Here is a 20,200-nt window from a genome sequence, read left to right as displayed (position 1 = left end):
TGAGAGATGCTCCCTGTAAGGAATATAGAAATTTGCCACTTGTAGCTGAACTTGCAAAAGACCCCTCCCAATTTGCATCAGTCAAATCAAAGTCTCCCATGATTATGACTTCTCCCTTTAAAGCCATTTTAGTGATGTCCAACAAAAGATTCCTGTCCAAATCCTGCACCTGGCCTGGTGGTCTACAGATCACCCCAATGCGAATAATGTCCTTCTCCTCGGTTTCTGTGGTGTCCCAAAGGGCCTCAGATTTGTCTTCAATATTTTGTATTAATTGAAGTAGCATTTATGCTTTTTTTCAACGTACATTGCTACCCTTCTTCATATACTGACCATTCTATCCTTTCTAAATAAATTGTATCCTGGTATAGCTATGTCCCAGTCATGATTCTCACTGCACCATGACTCTGTAATTGCCACAATATCTAGGTTATTCCTTCTCATTATCACAATTAGCTCTGGAATTTTGTCTCCTAAGCTCCTAGGATTTGCACACATAGCTTTAAGAATTATGTCTGTGCATCTGTTATTAGTAGCCATGTCCAGATAGTACAAAATAAATTACACGTTTAAAGTTGAAATTACCTGTTTGATGATGTTGCTCAGTATTTGTTACTTTTAATAACACTATAGTGATGTGTGTAATAACTCTCTTCATGTGATATTTGTCATGGATAACCTTGTGTTATAAGCACCCGAGAACAGGGCTGATGGTGGAGGAGGGTGAAGAATAAGATTGCTGTAGTGACTGAGCAATGAGAATATGTTACTTCTGTAATAAGTGTTTATTACTCACCTGTGCTGATATCTGTAGGGATTTTCCCCTCCTTACACTGCTGATCTCCCCTCACATACGTCTCTTCTTCTCCCTTCATATTAGTCACATACATCTCTTCTTCTTCCTCTATATCTTCTGCCTTTATATCAGTCACATACGTCTCTTCTTCTCCCTCTGTATCTTCTGCTTTCATATCAGTCACATACGTCTCTTCTTCTCCCTCTATATCTTCTGACTTATTATCAGTCACATACGTCTCTTCTTCTCTCCTTATATCTTCTGCCTTTATACGAGAAAGACGTTCTACCTAAATAACCCAAAAAATACAATGGCATTTGCATACTGTTTGATTAAACTGAGGTGAAACAGAATAATATCAGTGTATAAGACACACAGCTTCTCTGAACATCATATAGTGACAGTCACTGGTATATTGGATGAGACCATAAATCCGACCTACCTGATCCTCCTGTGGGATCCTGTGATTCTCCTCTGTACAGTCCTCGGAATACAGAGGACGGGGACATCTCTCTGGGGTATCTCTGTTACTGGATCCATCTGTAGGAGACACACAGTGTCTGAGTACAGTGTATATGTGATTATCAGGTGATGTGTGTATATAGGTGGCCCCCATACCTGCTCTACCCTGTACAATACATGACAGTCTCATCTTACCCAGTGATGTGAGGAGCAGGTGATTCTCCATCATCACGTCCTTGTACAGACCTCTGTGTTCCTCTATATACTCTCCCTCCTGCATGGAGACATAGACAGTGACATCCTGACACCTTCTAGGAACCAGACACACACAGTGATACAGTCATCACCCAGACACATCCCCTGGTGTTACTGTATAATGCCCCATTCCCAGCAGTCACCTCTCCAGTCATCACCCAGACACGTCCCCTGGTGTTACTGTATAATGTCCCATTCCCAGCAGTCACCTCTCCAGTCATCACCCAGACACATCCCCTGGTGTTACTGTATGCCCAGATCTCCTCAGACCCCAGTCACGTCCCTGTATTATTACAATAGATATGTGACGTCACTGTGACGCTCCCAGATCCCCTCACCTCCCCAGTCATGTACCTGTATTATTACTATAGATATAAGTGACGTTATTGTGACGCTCCCAGATCCCCTAATTTCCCCAGTCATGTCCCTGTATTATTACTATAGATATAAGTCATGTCACTGTGACGCTCCCAGATCCCCTCACCTCCCCAGTCATGTGCCTGTATTATTACTATAGCTGTAAGTGATGTCACTGTGACGCCCCCAGATCCCCTCACGTCCCCAGTCATGTCCCTGTATTATTACTATAGATAAGTGACGTTATTGTGACGCTCCCAGATCCCCTCACTTCCCCAGTCATGTCCCTGTATTATTACTATAGATATAAGTGATGTCACTGTGACACTCCCAGATCCCTTCACCTCCCCAGTCATGTCCCTGTTTTATTACTATAGATATGTGACATTATTGTGATGCTCCCAGATCCCCTCACCTCCCCAGTCATGTCCCTGCATTATTACTATAGATAGAAGTGACGTTATTGTGACGCTCCCAGATCCCCTCACCTCCCCAGTCATGTCCCTGTACTATTACTGTAGTACCCTAGTGATTTGAAGGCCTTGGGACACTATGAGGGGGCAAATCAATGAATGAATGTATAGATCTATAAGGTAATAGAGATGCTGCCAACTGATGTATACCATATATGTGATAATAACTTGGATCTTTCTAGTGATCCAATAATGTATAGTGTGTTTATGCATGTTATTATTCTGTGCCTGCTGAAGGTGAGGGGACTCTGGTAAGCGCGCAGTGGAGATCGTGGAGAAGCTTCCAGAGGTCCGTGTGCTGAGAGGGGTGGCTGGGCGCGTGTAGTGGCGGTTTTGTTGGTGGGCTGACTATGGGGAGAGAAAAAGGCTGGCGGCTGAGACAAGGGAGATTACAGGAAGGCGGTTCCCTGCGAGTGAGAGAGCCCCTGTGGGGGAAAGGAATTGGATGTCTTCCGCTGTGGGTGAGAAGCGCTGTGTTAATTTCCCCTGGTGGACGCTGAGCAGGGACGTCCCGGTGGCTGGATGTCACGGAGAGTGCTGGGAGGCGGGCCAGGCTAGTACATGGGAGGAGACCGCAGTACGGGCAGCAGCTACCAAAAGTCCAGCAGTAGCAGACAGTTTCCCCCCCGAGACAGAGCTGTGTCCCTCATCCCACCCAACCCGCAGAAAGAGCCCGGTTGTTGGAGGAGGCGGAGTCGGGGGCGGTCCAGACCGGGCACACTATCATTGTAAGTGCAGGATGCCCCCATATAAATCCTGCTAATCTGTATACTCCCCTATCATCCTTTAACAATTAAAGTACCAGCCCCCAGCACAGTAGCACAGGTACCAGCAGCATCGGTGGATCTGAGGAGTATAAATAGCACCTCTAGAGACTCCATATCCATTAGATAATGACCAGCAGGGTAGTAGTCATAAAGAGTGCGGTGGTGTATAATGATGAAAGTAGCTCGGAGAGGGCGCAGGGTCACCTAAACTTGGTATAGAGAAAAAAAGGACAAGACAAAAGAAATCCTTTTCGGGAACACTCTTATTTGAAAATGGTAATGATGATTAGTCAATATATAGTGAAATGATATGATGATGAACGATCTAAAGCTTAATTTTTATTCTATTCCATTAAAATATCGACCTATGTGGTCCAAACATATTTAAATATCTAATATTCAAAATAGAAGAGAGAAAGGTGAAAATAGGATTTTGGTACTTACCAGGTAAATCCTTTTCTTTGAATCCATAGGGGGCACTGGAGTACTCTTGGGATATGGACGGGCTTCCGTAGGAACAGCACTGAATATTTAAATTTAGAACACTCCACCCCTCCATATCCCAGAGTACCTCTCAGTGTTTTTTACTGAGCCGAACAGGAACTATAGAGATGTTGACAATGGAGTATTACATATAACATAACTGACAATAACGAAGTTAACACATAACGTTACTGACAACTAAACAGTTGACACCCTAACCAGCACTTGTAATTTGAACCAGTCGGTGAAAGTGTGTTACCATAAGATCCTCAGAACTAACCACAACTAGGTAAAACTGCTCTGGGTGGGCGTCCAGTGCCCCCTATGGATTCAAAGAAAAGGATTTATCTGGTAAGTACCAAAATCCTATTTTCTTTATCATCCACTAGGGGTCACTGGAGTACTCTTGGGACGTACCAAAGCTTCCCCCGTGGGCGGGAGAGCTGTTTGGCACCTGTAACACTAGGCGGCCAAAGCTAGATGCTGATGCCGCAAACGTATCAAACTTGTAAAAGCGCACAAACGTGTGCACTGAAGACCATGTAGCCGCACGGCAAAGCTGCGTTGTAGAAGCCCCACGACCAGCTGCCCATGAAGTTCCCACAGAACGTGTGGAATGAGCGATTACTGACGTAGGCGGTTGTAACCTAGCATGAAGGTAAGCCTGACGTATGGTCAGTTTTATCCATCTGGATAAGGTTTGTTTAGACGCTGGCCAACCTATCTTGGCAGCATCATAGAGAACAAACAACGTATCCGTCTTACGAACTGAAGACGTTCGGGATACATAAATGCGTAATGCGCGTACCACATCCAGAGTTCCAGAATGTGCTGTCAACACAGGAACTACTATTGGTTGATTGATGTGAAAAGATGACACTACCTTTGGTAAGAAAGCGGGATTCGTCCGAAGTTCCGCTCTGTCATCATGAAACACCAAATACGGTGCCTTGCATGACAAGGCACCCAAATCCGAAACACGCCTTGCCGAAGCTAAGGCTAGGAGAAAAATTGTCTTCCAAGTGAGAAACTTTATATCCACTTGCTGTAAGGGTTCAAAATATGAAGACTGTAAGAACTCTAAAACCAGATTCAAGTCCCATGGCGCTGTAGGTGGAATGAATGGAGGCTGTACTCTGAGTACACCTTGGAGAAAAGTGCGTATAAACGGCAATAGAGCCAATCGTCTTTGAAAATAAATTGAAAAAGCAGATACCTGCACCTTTAGTGTAGATAAACGCAGTCCTCCATCTAACCCTGTTTGTAGAAACAACAAAATGCGGCATAACTTGAAAGATGATGTCGGAAATTTCCGAGCTTCACACCAACCTATATAGGCACGCCATATTCTGTAATAATGAGCTGCCGTAACCGGCTTCCTAGCTCGTAACATGGTTGGTATAACTGAATCTGGAATGCCCTCTCTTCTTAAGAGGGCGGTCTCAACAGCCACCCCGTCAAACGCAGCCGCGCTAAATCGGGGTAAAGGAACGGACCCTGTTGTAACAGGTCTGGACATAGCGGGAGCGGCCAAGGATCGTCTGCGAGTAATCCTCGGAGATCCGAGAACCAAGCTCTCCGAGGCCAATGAGGCGCCACTAGTATGACTGTGACCGACTCCCTTTTGATTCGTTTTAGCACCAGAGGGAGCAACGGAAATGGTGGAAACAGATACACAAGACTGTACGGCCACGCGACAGTGAGAGCATCCACCGCCACTGCCTTTGGATCTCTTGTTCTGGACACATACTGGAACGTTTGGTGATTGTGTCGAGACGCCATCAGGTCCACCTGAGGATAACCCCATTTCTGAACCAACATGTGAAACACTTCTGGATTTAATGCCCATTCGCCTGGATGAAAATCCCGACGAGTGAGATAATCCGCTTCCCAGTTGTCCACTCCCGGAATGAACACTGCCGACAATATCACCTGGTGGCATTCCGCCCAATTGAGGATACGAGCTACTTCCCGCATTGCCATGCGGCTTCTCGTTCCTCCTTGTTTGTTGATGTATGCGACCGCCGTCGCATCGTCCGACTGCACTTGGACAGGCTGAGAGCGAAGCATATGCACTGCTTGTCGTAGCGCATTGTAAATTGCGCGGAGTTCTAGGACATTTATAGACAGCAATTTCTCGTGATCCGCCCAGAGACCCTGGAGCTGACAATTTTGAATTACCGCTCCCCAACCTCTGAGACTGGCGTCCGTAGTTAGAATTATCCAATTCCAACCCCCGAATCGTCTTCCTGCGGTTAAATTGTGTTCCTTGAGCCACCAGAGCAGAGATACTCTTGCCCTTGGCGACAACCTCACCCTGTGGTGAATCTGCAGATGCGAGCCTGACCACTGGGCGAGCACATTCAGTTGAAATGGACGAGAGTGAAATCTTCCGAATTGAAGCGCCTCGAAAGCTGCCACCATTGTGCCTAAGAGGCGAATGCACAAGTGTACCGACACTGTGCTTGGTTTGAGCACTAATTGTACTAGATGGCGTAGAATTTGTACTTTCTGCTGTGGTAGGTAAATTCTTTGATTGACCGTATCTAGAATCATACCTAGGAATTGAAGGCGTCGAGACGGAATTAGATGTGATTTCTTGAAGTTGACAATCCACCCGTGGTGAACCAGTACATCGTATGTTAGCAGCGCATGTTGGAGAAGTATCCGTTGAGACGGAGCTTTGATGAGCAGATCGTCTAAATACGGAACTATTGTCACTCCCAGGGATCTGAGATGAGCTATCATCACAGACATCACTTTGGTGAATACCCGAGGCGCTGATGACAGGCCAAACGGTAGAGCCTGAAACTGGTAATGGTTCTGGCATATTGCAAACCGTAAGAATTTCTGATGAGGCTGCCAAATTGGAATGTGTAAGTACGCATCCTTGAGATCTAGCGCAATCATAAATTCCTTTGGCTCCAACCCCGCAATCACCGAACGCAGAGACTCCATTTTGAATCTGTAGTAAGTGACGTACTGATTGAGACCCTTTAAGTTCAATATTGGTCTGACTGAACCATCCGGCTTTGGTACTACAAACAGACTTGAATAATAACCCTGACCCTGTTGGTGTACAGGGACCGGAATCAAAACTGCTGAATCCAGTAGGGACTGGATGGCAATTTGCAGAACCGTCCTCTTGTCGTCCGACAGAGGCAATCCTGTCTTGAAAAACCGCAGAGGCGGAAGACAGTCGAACTCTATTTTGTAACCTTTTAACACTAAATTGCGGATCCACCCATCCGCGGATGTGTGGAACCACGCCAAATGGAACGTCTGAAGGCGTGCTCCCACAATCGGAGAACCGAGATGGGCTGGTAGCCCGTCATGCCACTGGCTTGTCGGTAACCTTAGTGTCTTGGCGAGTTGTGTTGGTTTGTTGGAAACCACGTCCGCGACCACGTCTAGCAGGCGTGGCTGTTCCCCTGCCACGTCCTCGAAAGGGCTGAAGTCTAAAGGATTTGAACGAAGGTCCAGCGTACCTTCTTCTTGATACCGGTGGAGGCAATGGTAAGAAAACAGACTTACCTCCCGTAGCCTCAGCAATCCATGCGTCCAATTCAGGACCAAACAACTTCTTGCCATCGTAAGGCAACGCCTCTATACCTCGTTTGACCTCTGCCTCCGCATGATAAGCACGCAGCCAGAGTGCTCTTCGTGCCGTAACTAGCGACGATGAAATACGAGAAGTGAGCTGACAGACGTCAGTAGACGCTGTACAGAGATACTCGACAGCCTCAATCATTTGATTTACAAGAAGTATCAGGTTTTCGTCATGTAAAAGAGATTTGAGTTCTGTAAGCCATATTATGAGCGCCTTAGTGACCCAAATACCAACCAATCCAGGTCTTAGCATCACACCTGCTGTTACATACATGGATTTTAGCATAGTTTCTATCTTGCGATCTGAAGGGTCTTTAAGCGTAGTAGCTGCTGGCACTGGTATGGTTAATTTCTTGGTAAGCTTTGACACTGAAGAATCAACTATTGGTGGATTCTCCCATGTACATGTTACCGAGTCTGGAAACGGGTAACTAGACTTAAATCTGCGAGGTATAGAAAACCGTTTATCTGGATTCTGTCATGTTTCTACTAACATCTGATTAAGAGATTCCGACACAGGAAAACTTATTGGAGTTTTTTGTCGTTTAGTAAATACGACCTGATCATTTGTGAGAGGCTCCTCAGTTTCAGTAAACTTCAGAGACTGACGTACCGCTCTGATGAGATCATCAATGCCGGAACTGTTAAAATCCTCGCCATCTGACTCCACGTCGCCCTCCTCACCCTTATCGTGTTCCGTGAGGTCTGGCATGGAATCGTCAGAATGCAACATAGCAGACACTGGAAAATCATAAGACATATGAAATTTATCCCGTTTACCCAAAATGGATTTGGACCTTACGCAAGGCTGAGACGCCTCCGGTAGTTCTGGCGGTCTCACCCTAGACTCAGATCTTACCGTTTCCCGCTCCTGACGAGCGGCGGTCAATTCTGATTGTAACCTATCCAGTACATTTACTAACATACCCCACGGAGGGTCCGGTGAGGAAATTGGTTGTAAAACAGGAGCAGAAATGGTATTCTGAACCGAATTTACAAAACATACTGTACATGTGGTAGATCCATCCGGTAATACACTGTTACAGACTTTGCAATTATGCTTTTTAGTTTTTGCTGGTGCCTTACTCATTATGGCGACAGACAATACAATACACAAAAAACAGACACCTGCACGACTCAGTAAAATAGCAGTAAGGTGTCTCTGTATATAAATCTGGCCAAGTGCAGTACACGTGGCCAGTACTGTGAAATGTGATCCCAAATTCCCTCTAACACCCCTGCGCCTCCGGTGGAGTAGAGATGTAGTACTGGAACGTTCTGGAATCACATCAGGAAGACACAGGAAGCATGGTTAAACATGGCTGCCATGCTATGCTTACACATATAATCCTAGTGCTGGTTACAAACTTTCACTGATTATAACCCTGCAAATATCCCTGCAGCCTAGCATCTGGTGCTGCAGTATTTGTTATGCCGCTTATTGCCCCCTTATTTATTTATTGCCCCCCCCGCCTCACCCTTGTGTAATGGTTGCCTGCTCTTTCCGAATCAGAGCAGCGGCAGCGCAGCGTGTGGGGCCCCAGCGGGTATCGCAGAGCGCTGTGTCTGAGCCCGGGTGAGCAGCGCGTCAACCAGCGGTGGGACCCGGAGCAGTAGCGGCGGCCGGCTCCGTGAGCGAGAGAGCTGCGGCGCCGGCACCCTCTGAGCGGCAGATCAGCGGCGGCCTGTGTGCGGAAGAACTGCTGTGGCCGTCGCCATGTGGGGAGAGCGGCTGAGTGGGGAGAGCAGCGGCGGGACGGGCGGCTAAGTGGAGCGAGCAGCGGCGCTAAGCGCTAACAATGTCCCCACACCTCGGGGCGGCAGCGGGAGCTGACCGCCCCGTTCACATACCTTTATCCTGCAGCTTGTGAGGAGGCTCCGACGGGGCTTCTGAACAAGCACCGGCCAGCCTGTGCAGGAGGCTGTGTGTGTGGCTGTGAGGGAGCTCTTTCAGAGAGGCCTGACACGCCCCTGCTGCTATCAGCAGCTGTACTATCCCTGACCCTGCCTTTTGGAAGGGGGAAAGGGATGTAAAATAGAAAAAATCAAATCAAATAAAAAGAAAAAGAAAACTTCTTCAAAGTAATCGTGACTTGAGTCACAGAGATGTTGCTACGTCGAGCACAGAAAAAACACTGAGAGGTACTCGGGGATATGGAGGGGTGGAGTGTTCTAAATTTAAATATTCAGTGCTGTTCCTACGGAAGCCCGTCCATATCCCAAGAGTACTCCAGTGACCCCTAGTGGATGATAAAGAAATATAGATTAGGTGAGTAGGAGTGAGCAGATTAGAACTGCCCCACCAGTGTTTTCACATGAAGATATAGGTGATCATCTTAGTGATATCCACAGTGCCTGGTATTCCTAAGCGGTCCCCCTTCAAAGTACTAACCAGGTCTATCCTATCAGCTTCCAAGATAGAAGATCGGGCTACTCTCAGGATAGTACGACCTTGAATAGTGAAGATGACATGTGAAGGAAGAGAGAACCCACTTCTGCTGTCTGTACTCTGCCTGATACTCGTTACTGGATAAATTGGCCCCAGGCTTTTCCAGATGAGAGAGTGTTGGAAAGGAGAGCCATCACCAGTTTTAATTGGGGAAGATCATAAATTAATTGGTCTACTTCCACTTAGGATTAAGGCAGAAGGAAGAAGGGAGCACTTCTGCTTTCTGTTGTGACAGCCAAATGTACGCTGGGAAGGGCAGAACCCTTGCCAGCACAGCTATCAGCCAGATGAGAGAGTGCTGAGAAGAGATAAAGCTCTGATAAATAATCAGAAATGTATAATTTGTTTGAACTAATTCATTCAAATGACATTCTAAATATTATAACTGATCTCCTCTTATTCTCCTATGCCGAAGTGCATAAGAATAATAACATTTAAAGTGATTTCCATATACAGGAGACCAATTGACGTTCACACACTTTTAGATTTGTGTCCTGAGCATTTATCAATCAACATATGCTGGTAATTCAGGTGAGGTATTTAGGCAGAGGTGGCATCTCGTGGTGATTTAGCAAAATCATAGATATCTAGAGTACCTTAATGATAAATAATTGTTGGCAGGAAGTTCCTAATCTCTCACATAAAGATATAAAGAAACAGTGTTGCAGAGAAATACTCCAGCAATAGGTCTGCAGATTCAATTAATTGGTATATTAAACTTGTATAGGCTTGTAACAATTCTGCAATCAGAGAAAACACTATCTCCTAGGCTTGTAACAATTTAGCAATAAAGTGATCCCCAATACACATAGTTACATGAACTCATTAAAATAGGATTTTGGTACCTACCAGTAAATCCTTTTCTCTTAGTCCGTAGAGGATGCTGGGGATTCCAAAAGGACCATGGGGTATAGACGGATCCGCAGGAGCTTGGGCACACTACAAAAGACTTAAAACTGGGTGTGAACTGGCTCCTCCCTCTATGCCCCTCCTCCAGACCTCAGTTAGAAAACTGTGCCCAGGAGAGATGGACAATTTCGAGGAAAGAATTTACGGTTATAACCACGGTGAGTGTTATACCAGCTCACACCTCAAACATACCGTAGAACATGGCATTCAGTAGAATACCAGTCAACGGCATGAACAAAACCCTGAGAGAATATGTAACACAACCCGTGTGTCCACAGACGCAAAAATACGACCCCTCATTCTATGTCATGAACAACGGTAGCAACCGCCAGACAGAGAAGACACACCACCAGGGTGTAACCAAAAGCAATAACTGCAGACACCATACGCACTGGGACGGGCGCCCAGCATCCTCTACGGACTAAGAGAAAAGGATTTACCGGTAGGTACCAAAATCCTATTTTCTCATACGTCCTAGAGGATGCTGGGGATTCCAAAAGGACCATGGGGTTTATACCAAAGCTCCAAAACGGGCGGGAGAGTGCGGACGACTCTGCAGCACCGAATGAGCCAACATAAGGTCCCAAATATCAGGGTATCAAACTTGTAAAGCATCGCAAAAGCGTTTGACCCCGACCAAGAATCTGCTCGGCAGAGTTGAACCGCCGAGACTCCTCGGGCATTCGCCCAAGAAAAACCCATCTTCCCAAAAGAAGGAATTTCCACCGAGTTCGGTGACTGCAAAGCAGCCTTATGACAAACATGCCAAACCGCATCACAGATCCAGCTTGTAACAAACTGCATAACGCAGTCTCCCAAAGTAAGCTGGGAACATACCAGACAAAACAGGGTCTCGGTTTCTCCAAACTGAGCCAAATGATGACCTACATACACAAATCCCTGGCTAGATCAAGAGAATTTGAACCAGCTAATGCCGAAGTAACCAACGGCATCAAAAATAGGCTGATTTCTGCGACACCCAGAAACCACTCTTGGTAGAACTACCAACCGAGTACTCAATTTCTCTCTATCCACCTGAACGATCAAACAAGGCTCTTGTGAGACCAAACCATCACTTCTGACACCCGCCTTGCGAACGTCAAAGTCAATAGCCTGACCACTGTCCAAAAGAGAAATTTCGTAAATAAACTTATTAGGCCTGCCTCCACATTGGCTTTTAAAAGATGGATAAGCCCGACCTAGCTGAAAGTCCTCCATAGGAACCTTCCTGGATACACACCGAGACACATAATTACTCCAACAACGGTGGTAACGCTGTGCCGTCTGTTCTTTCCTATCCCGAAGAATTGAAGAAACAACTTTACTGGGAACACCCATTCGGCGTAGGATACAACATTCAACCGCCCCGCCGTTAGACACAGCCGCAGTAAGTACTGATACACGCCCCGACCTTGTTGTAACATTACCTCACGCAAAGGAAGAGGGCAGTCATTTTCTATGAGTAAACCATGAAAAACTACATAGCCAACCCTCGCTGGTTAGGCTGGATTTCAGAGGCTCATCAGAACCCTCAATCATCTTACGCTTACCAATGTCAGAAAAGTGAAAGCGGAGAGGCCATCTAGACCGACTAAAAACACCCACTGTGTCACGAGGATGTCCACTGCTATATCCTGAGTGTCCCTTAACCTGGAACAATCTCCTCAAGGCCTCTCGTTGAGGCGAGACTCCAACATATCCAATTGCGACACTCCACCAAGATCTGTCACGTCTGGGAAAGCTTCTTGATGATGACAGTATCCTTCCCGGCTGGATATCGTGTCCGCAAAGGAAATCTATTTCTCCGTCGTTTACCTCCGGAACGAAGACTGCTAACACAGCGTCTACCAGACTTCCCACTCAACTGCAAACTGTGCATCTTCTGCCATTTCTGCTTATTCCTTGTTCCGCCCTAGCGGCTTACTTACGCCATTGCTGACAAGTCTTCTGGCCGAATTAACACGACAGAACACGAAGAATACGTTCGTCAAAAAATAGCTCTTAATTCAAGAAAGCCTACAGCAGACAAGTTTCCCAACTTGACCTCAACCTCTGAAAATACATCCCTTGCCAAGGACTGCTCCCCAGCTTCGGAGATCTATATTCACGGACACCAGGATCTAAACCTGGATCCCTAACCTTCTTTCCTATAGAAGAAAAGAACCGAGCAGACACCACAGGAGGGATGTCCGGGCCTTTTGATTATATTCCTGTGTATGCACAGGTAATACCCGGACCACATTTCAAACTGGTCCTATGCCAACCACTCTGGTAGTAGACCTGCTCACCAAAATAAAAGGCCCTGTCTTATTAATGAAGCCTATTGATGATGACGTTTCACAGGAAAACCACCTGAACCTTAATCGGTCAGTATATACCCGGAAACCCACTTCGAATATCTGCGTCGTTGGGAACAAAAGGCCAATTCCTGCGCCGAAGCACAGTCAGAGATAAACCACAATATGCACCCTTTTACAGAGACAACCAGACTATGCCCTGTACATGACGCAGCTCTGTACGGCGTCGCGTGCTACCTCCCCTTCCACAGGGGAGAGGCAAGATCTATTGGAACAAACAGTAAGGGGAAACAGCCGTAACCCAGAGTGTACCACCACTCACAAGTCCTAGTCTATTCTCAGACTAACTGAAAAGTAGTAAACCAGTGGTCACCGGAGTGGAGACCAGCCAGATAAACTCAGCGAGAGTGATGGATATAGTGGAAACAGAAACAGACCTCCACTTCTGCTAACCTAACAAGGCTGCAGAACTCTTACCTTTTCACCTTCCATCGTCTATGCAGAAATGAAAATAAAAGAGCGGCATCGAAGCGGTGAAAACATGACTGCATCCCACAAAAGAATGCATCACTAACCGTTTTCGAAGGAGGCTAACTCACAAAGTTAGACTTACCATTGATATCCGCCGAGCTTGACTGATCATAGGCCACGCCAAACAGCTGTATACCTGCGACCAGCTTCTCCCGGAGACATCCTCCGCAATTTTCCGGTCATACCTCCTGCCGTCATGTGGCAGCCTGCTATAATTGGAATAAACATAGGCAAGCCTACCTACTCTAGATAAGGTAACTCTATGTGATGTCTACTCGAACACCACACTCCCTCAAATGCAGACAATGCAAAAAAAGGTCAAAGTATAGGAATAGAATTTCACTTAGCTGCCTGTGTATGATCTCTTGCGACCGGGCTCTGCGTCGACCAGGAGTTGACTGTCATGATTGTCTCTCCGCGTTGTGAAGAGAATCATATTCGGACACCTTGAGAGGGTCCAACCCAACTCCTCACGGCCAATCTAGAGCATAATCAACAGAGTGAGCAGCACATGATAAAAATATCAATAATTCAGCATTCCTGATAATTGCTCATCCATGGGTTTTGATCCTATGACCCTTGATGCTGTAGTGTGGAACCGCTACCACATGAGTCACAGCTTTGTCTTATACATATATCATATAATACACACCAACGAACATATATCCTAACCCTGCATAACTAAAGCTATATCTACATATATATAAACATATAGATATAACGTATACGCAAGTGGATTGTCCCGACCTATCAGGTCCCTATAGACAGTAATGTGTTGTGAATGTGTACGACCATGTACTGACATGCCCCCAAAGTGGATCTATCAGGGACATTATAGTCGACAGAAACGAAATCAATGTCGACAGCCAGAAACAGTAATCAGTTGGCCATAGAAACCCCGAAAGGTCTGAGGGAGGCAACGAATACAATTTCTAAAATACTAAGGGCATAACAGCCTATTAACACTTTTACCACTGAGATTACAGTCGATGCCGCCCGGGCATCCCTAGCGTGTTTACAGTTTTAAGTACACAAACGCCAACTTACTAATACTTAATTTTCCGAATCAAGTACCATTCACCAGCGAAAGCGACAGTTATTTCCACAGCAGCTTGTGACCCCTCACACCTGTCGACATGTCGACTAACGGATAGTGGGAAACAAACCGGGAAACAGCGCATTTGTGCATTGCATAGATTTTGTCCTCCCAATGGTATGACACCCATATCGCATTAAAACCCTGCGCCCCCCCCACCTTTCTAGTACACAGCAAGAACCAGTGGGGGACTTAGGAAATGGCGCTGGTCTCTCTCGTGAGGGCAAAGCTCCACCCCTCCCGGCGCGCTTAAGCCCGCTCGTATATAAATATGTATATATATATATATATACCCATATGGAGCCGGGGACCCTAAACACAGGTGTTTTATCTCTGAGAGGGGCAACATACCCTCCAAACACTATGTCCCTTACTGTGTTTGCTTGGCGGGGACAGGAGGGAAAATGGCGCTGGCTCCGTGCTATAGCCTCTCGGCGGCTATAGTCTGTAATATCAAAAGACCCATAGATCGAGTAGCCTAATATGTTAAAACATATTTACCCCGATCCATGCCGCTCAGGGCGCCTCCTGCGCGCCCTGCATCCCAGGCATCAGCATGTGGAATCAGTATGCGGCGCCGGGAGACCTACACTCCCCATAGTCATGCTGGCCAGGACGCCACCATACCCCGGCGTCCTGCACCCCCCGCGGCCGATCGGCATGCGGGAGCCCCGAGCGTCGCGCACCCGCCGGTCTCCTAGCGGGTTATCATGTGCGGCGCTCGGGAGCTCTACAGCCCGCATATCTATGCTGCCCAGGGCGCCACCCAATCCCCGGCGCCCTGCACCCCCGGCAGCCGACAGGGACGTGGTGCGCTAAAACATGCCTGCGGGGGTCTGTAGACGGAGCCCCCGGCAGCGCGAGCAATAACAGTGCACAAAACTGACTCGCTGCCCAGGGCGCTCCCACCCCCGCGCCCTGCAAAAGCGGTGGCGGGGAATCGTTAATATATGTTGGCGGGGGTAACGATTTAAACATTAAGCAGACCAGTAACATGCTGCCCAGGGCGCTCCCCCCCCCCAGCGCCCTGCACCCTGTGAGTGCGTTGGTGTGTGGGAGCATGAAGAGCAGCACTACCACTGTACTTCCGTTACTGAAGTCTTCTGCCGTCTGAAGTCTTCTTTTCTTCCAATACTCACCCGGCTTCTTTCTTCTGTCTTCTGTGAGGGGAATGACGGCGTGGCTCCGGGAACAAGCAGCTAGGCGCACCAAGTGATCGAACCCTCTGGAGCTAATGGTGTGCAGTAGCCGAGAAGCAGAGCCTTGAAACTCACAGAAGTAGGTCCTGCTTCTCTCCGCTCAGTCCCACGCTACAGGGAGCCTGTAGCCAGCAGGTCTCCCTGAAAATAAAAAACCTAACATAAAGTCTTTTAGAGAAACTCAGTAGAGCTCCCATAGTGTGTGACCCATCACTCCTGGGCACAAAGTCTAACTGAGGTCTGGAGGAGGGGCATAGAGGGAGGAGCCAGTTCACACCCAGTTTTAAGTCTTTTGTAGTGTGCCCAAGCTCCTGCGGATCCGTCTATACCCCATGGTCCTTTTGGAATCCCCAGCATCCTCTAGGACGTATGAGAAATAACATTTCATTGCTAAGAGGGCGTCATCAGGCCTTGATGCATTAATGGAATTCCAAAAATTTGTTTATATTCATTATATTGCACAGTGCTGCAATGTGTATATCAACAGACCTAACAATTATAGTCATTTGCTAGTCACTTAAACTTGGAAATGGTACACTAGGGAGACTAAGCACCCCTCACCTATCAGAGACAGGTCCCAATAACCGGGACTTCTGTATGTTCTGGAGCCACCCCCACGGATCTACAGTGGGGCTATGCTTATACTGGGACAGGTAACACAGATCATCACCCCACAATATGTAACGAGTAGACCACGGGTGTCAGGGATTCCAGGGTGGAGAGCTCTACGTACTACCTTCCTGTTTCAGGTTGTCTAGGAGCGCTACAATTAGATCTTCCATGGAAGCCATGCTATTCATTGCCGTGAAGTAGGGATTGCTCAACAATCATGAGGACAATTGCTCCAAGTGGATACCCATATAACCCAGAGTACTTCTTATACACAGACACGAAAGGGCCGCAACCGTGCACGATTATAGTAAGAGAACCCGGGTGGTTTTTCAAACGCAGCCCCACAACTTTCTTGTGGAATCATATTTTATGTATTGTATGCATTACCTTATGTATAGGTGGGGTATATTATTATGTATAGGTGGGGTATATTATTATGTATAGGTGGAGTATATTATTATGTATAGGTGGGGTATATTATTATGTATAGGTGGGGTATATTATTATGTATAGGTGGGGTATATTATTATGTATAGGTGGGGTATATTATTATGTATAGGTGGGGTATATTATTATGTACAGGTGGGGTATATTATTATGTATAGGTGGGGTATATTATTATGTATAGGTGGGGTATATTATTATGTATCGGTGGGGTATATTATTATGTATAGGTGGGGTATATTATTATGTATAGGTGGGGTATATGATTATGTATAGGTGGGGTATATGATTATGTATAGGTGGGGTATATGATTATGTATAGGTGGGGTATATTATTATGTATAGGTGGGGTATATTATTATGCATAGGTGGGGTATATTATTATGTATAGGTGGGGTATATTATTATGTATAGGTGGGGTATATTATTATGTATAGGTGGGGTATATTATTATGTATAGGTGGGTATATTATTATGTATAGGTGGGGTATATGATTATGTATAGGTGGGGTATATGATTATGTATAGGTGGGGTATATGATTATGTATAGGTGGGGTATATGATTATGTATAGGTGGGGTATATTATTATGTACAGGCGGGGTATATTATTATGTACAGGCGGGGTATATGATTATGTATAGGTGGGGTATATTATTATGTATAGGTGGGGTATATTATTATGTATAGGTGGGGTATATTATTATGTATAGGTGGGGTATATCATTATGTATAGGTGGGGTATATCATTATGTATAGGTGGGGTATATTATTATGTATAGGTGGAGTATATTATTATGTATAGGTGGGGTATATTATTATGCATAGGTGGGGTATATTATTATGCATAGGTGGGGTATATCATTATGTATAGGTGGGGTATATTATTATGTATAGGTGGGGTATATTATTATGTATAGGTGGGGTATATTATTATGTATAGGTGGGGTATATTATTATGTATAGGTGGGGTATATTACCATGTATAGGTGGGGTATATTATTATGTATAGGTGGGGTATATTATTATGTATAGGTGGGGTATATTATTATGTATAGGTGGGGTATATTATTATGTATAGGTGGGGTATATTATTATGTATAGGTGGGGTATATTATAATGTATAGGTGGGGTATATTATAATGTATAGGTGGGGTATATTATTATGTATAGGTGGGGTATATTATTATGTATCGGTGGGGTATATTATTATGTATCGGTGGGGTATATTATTATGTATCGGTGGGGTATATTATTATGTATCGGTGGGGTATATTATTATGTATAGGTGGGGTATATTATTATGTATAGGTGGGGTATATTATTATGAACAGGTGGGGTATATTATTATGTATAGGCGGGGTATATTATTATGTATAGGCGGGGTATATTAGTAGAACGGTTCATGGTTTGAGTATTATATGATATAACTGTATAAGGTGGCCTATAACTTCTTGCATATTAAAGCTAGTATACTTACCGGTGGAACGGTCTCCGTATCTGTGGAAGAGCCTGAAATCACAAAGGAAAGGTACGATAGGTAAATGTGCATAGTCCTATCTGGTTACATCACATACTAATGTTATAGGCGACCACTCTAGGGGTAGGTTATTTCTTAAGTGATTAGAGTATTGGGCTCTAAATAGCTTGGGTGGAGGCACATTGCACATATACACTGTACCCCCAGGTAAAAGAGGGGTTACATTACTATAGATATAAGTGATGTCACTGACGCTCCCAGATCTCATCACCTCTCCAGTCATGTCTGTTTTATTACTATAGATATGCAATGTCACTGTGATGCTCCCAGGTCCACTCACCTCCCCAGTCATGTCCCTGTATTATAACTATAGATATAAGTGATGTCACTGTGACATTCCCAGATCCCCTCACCTCCACAGTGATGTCCCTGTATTGTTACTATAGATATAAATGATGTCACTGTGATGCTCCCAGATCCCCTAACCTCCCGTCATGTCCCTGTACTATTACTATAGATATATTATATCTATAGTAATAAAACAGGGACATGACTGGTGAGGTGAGGGGATCTGCGAGCGTCAAAGTGACATCACTTAAAATAAGTGATGTCACTGTGACGCTCCCAGATCCCCTCACCTCCCCAGTCATGTCCCAGTATTATAACTATAGATATAAGTGACATCACTGTAATGCTCCCAGATCCCCTCACCTCCCCAGTCATGTCCCTGTATTATTACTATAGATATAAGTGATCCGACACACACACAAATAGCAGACATGGAGGACTACATTAGCCACAATTCCCAGAAAGCGGCATGCAATTGGCTGAAATGCGTTGGAGAAACAGGAGCGAGAGCGTTCACCGTACAGGACACAGATCCTTGCACGGATCACAGGAGGTACGGTGTGACAAAGGGACTCAGGAAGTCGGCATCAACCCCTACAGATACATCGGAAGATAAGGCTCCGTGTTGACTGCGTAGGCTGAAAAGCCGTGCTGGACGACGTCCCCTCGCCAGGCTGCGGCTGACTTCTGCGTTCCAGTGTATACCACCCCCCTATGTGTGTATACCACCACCCCATGCGTATACCGTCACCCTATGTGTGTATACCACCCCCCCACGCGTATACCGTCACCCTATGTGTGTATACCACCCCCCTATGTGGGACAACCTTGTATCATCAGTATGTGTATAACACTGGTAATATGGTTGGTTCTATCTCGGAGTGGGAGAAGGGAACTTCTGACGTGGCCAGGGGGAGGAGCTACGGCCAAACAGGGTACCCAAAAAGAACCCTCGGGGGCTCGCATCGCTCGCCACCTGATTACTAAAGGTAATAGTTGGGGGCGTGGATAGTAGAGGACCTATCAGCAGGGCAGAAACTAGGGGGGGCTAGGGAGGCACGTGCCCCGGGTGCTGGGCTGCAGGGGGCGCTATTGAGCCCAGTTCGTGTGTAACAATAGCTTCCGCTGGCTCCCCGACAGCAACTGACCTGCTGTAGGGAATCAGCAGCACTAGACGCGGCTCCCTGGGCTTCCGGGATGCGGACGGCGGCACATCGCGCGTGTGATGTCACACGTGCATGTGACGTCACACGCGCGCACCCGGCTAGAAAGAGGACGGAGCCGGGAGTCTCTGGCGCCGCGGCCGCATCTATCACCACCACACTATCAGCAAAGGGGGCCGGGGCTAATATGCCTGGCTGCAGTCAGAGTACGATATACACTGTGACTGGCTCACTGACAGGTAAAAAAAAATTTAAACCAGTATCCCACATTAAGATATATATATATATATATATATATATATATATATATATTTATTTATTTTTTTGATAATGCTGATATTGATTACCTTATAACCTTTACTCTATGGGTAAGAGACTAAATACGCAATTGGCGTATGAGATTCCGTAAGGGTACGCACTTAGCGTAGCGGACGCTTATCCGAGGTCGAGACGCACGAGCGGCACGTTCGC

General features: G+C 46.1%; 1 pseudogene; it reads right to left on the bottom strand.

Moving 5' to 3' along the window:
* Window positions 1-20,200, bottom strand: part of LOC134983473 (zinc finger protein 850-like) — a 407,077-nt pseudogene that overhangs the window by 360,730 nt on the left and 26,147 nt on the right.

Source organism: Pseudophryne corroboree (assembly GCF_028390025.1).
Source record: "Pseudophryne corroboree isolate aPseCor3 chromosome 3 unlocalized genomic scaffold, aPseCor3.hap2 SUPER_3_unloc_16, whole genome shotgun sequence".
NCBI classification, from domain to species: Eukaryota; Metazoa; Chordata; class Amphibia; order Anura; family Myobatrachidae; genus Pseudophryne; species Pseudophryne corroboree.
Note: the sequence above shows the minus strand (reverse complement) of the source record. Positions and strands in the feature narration are given on the sequence as shown.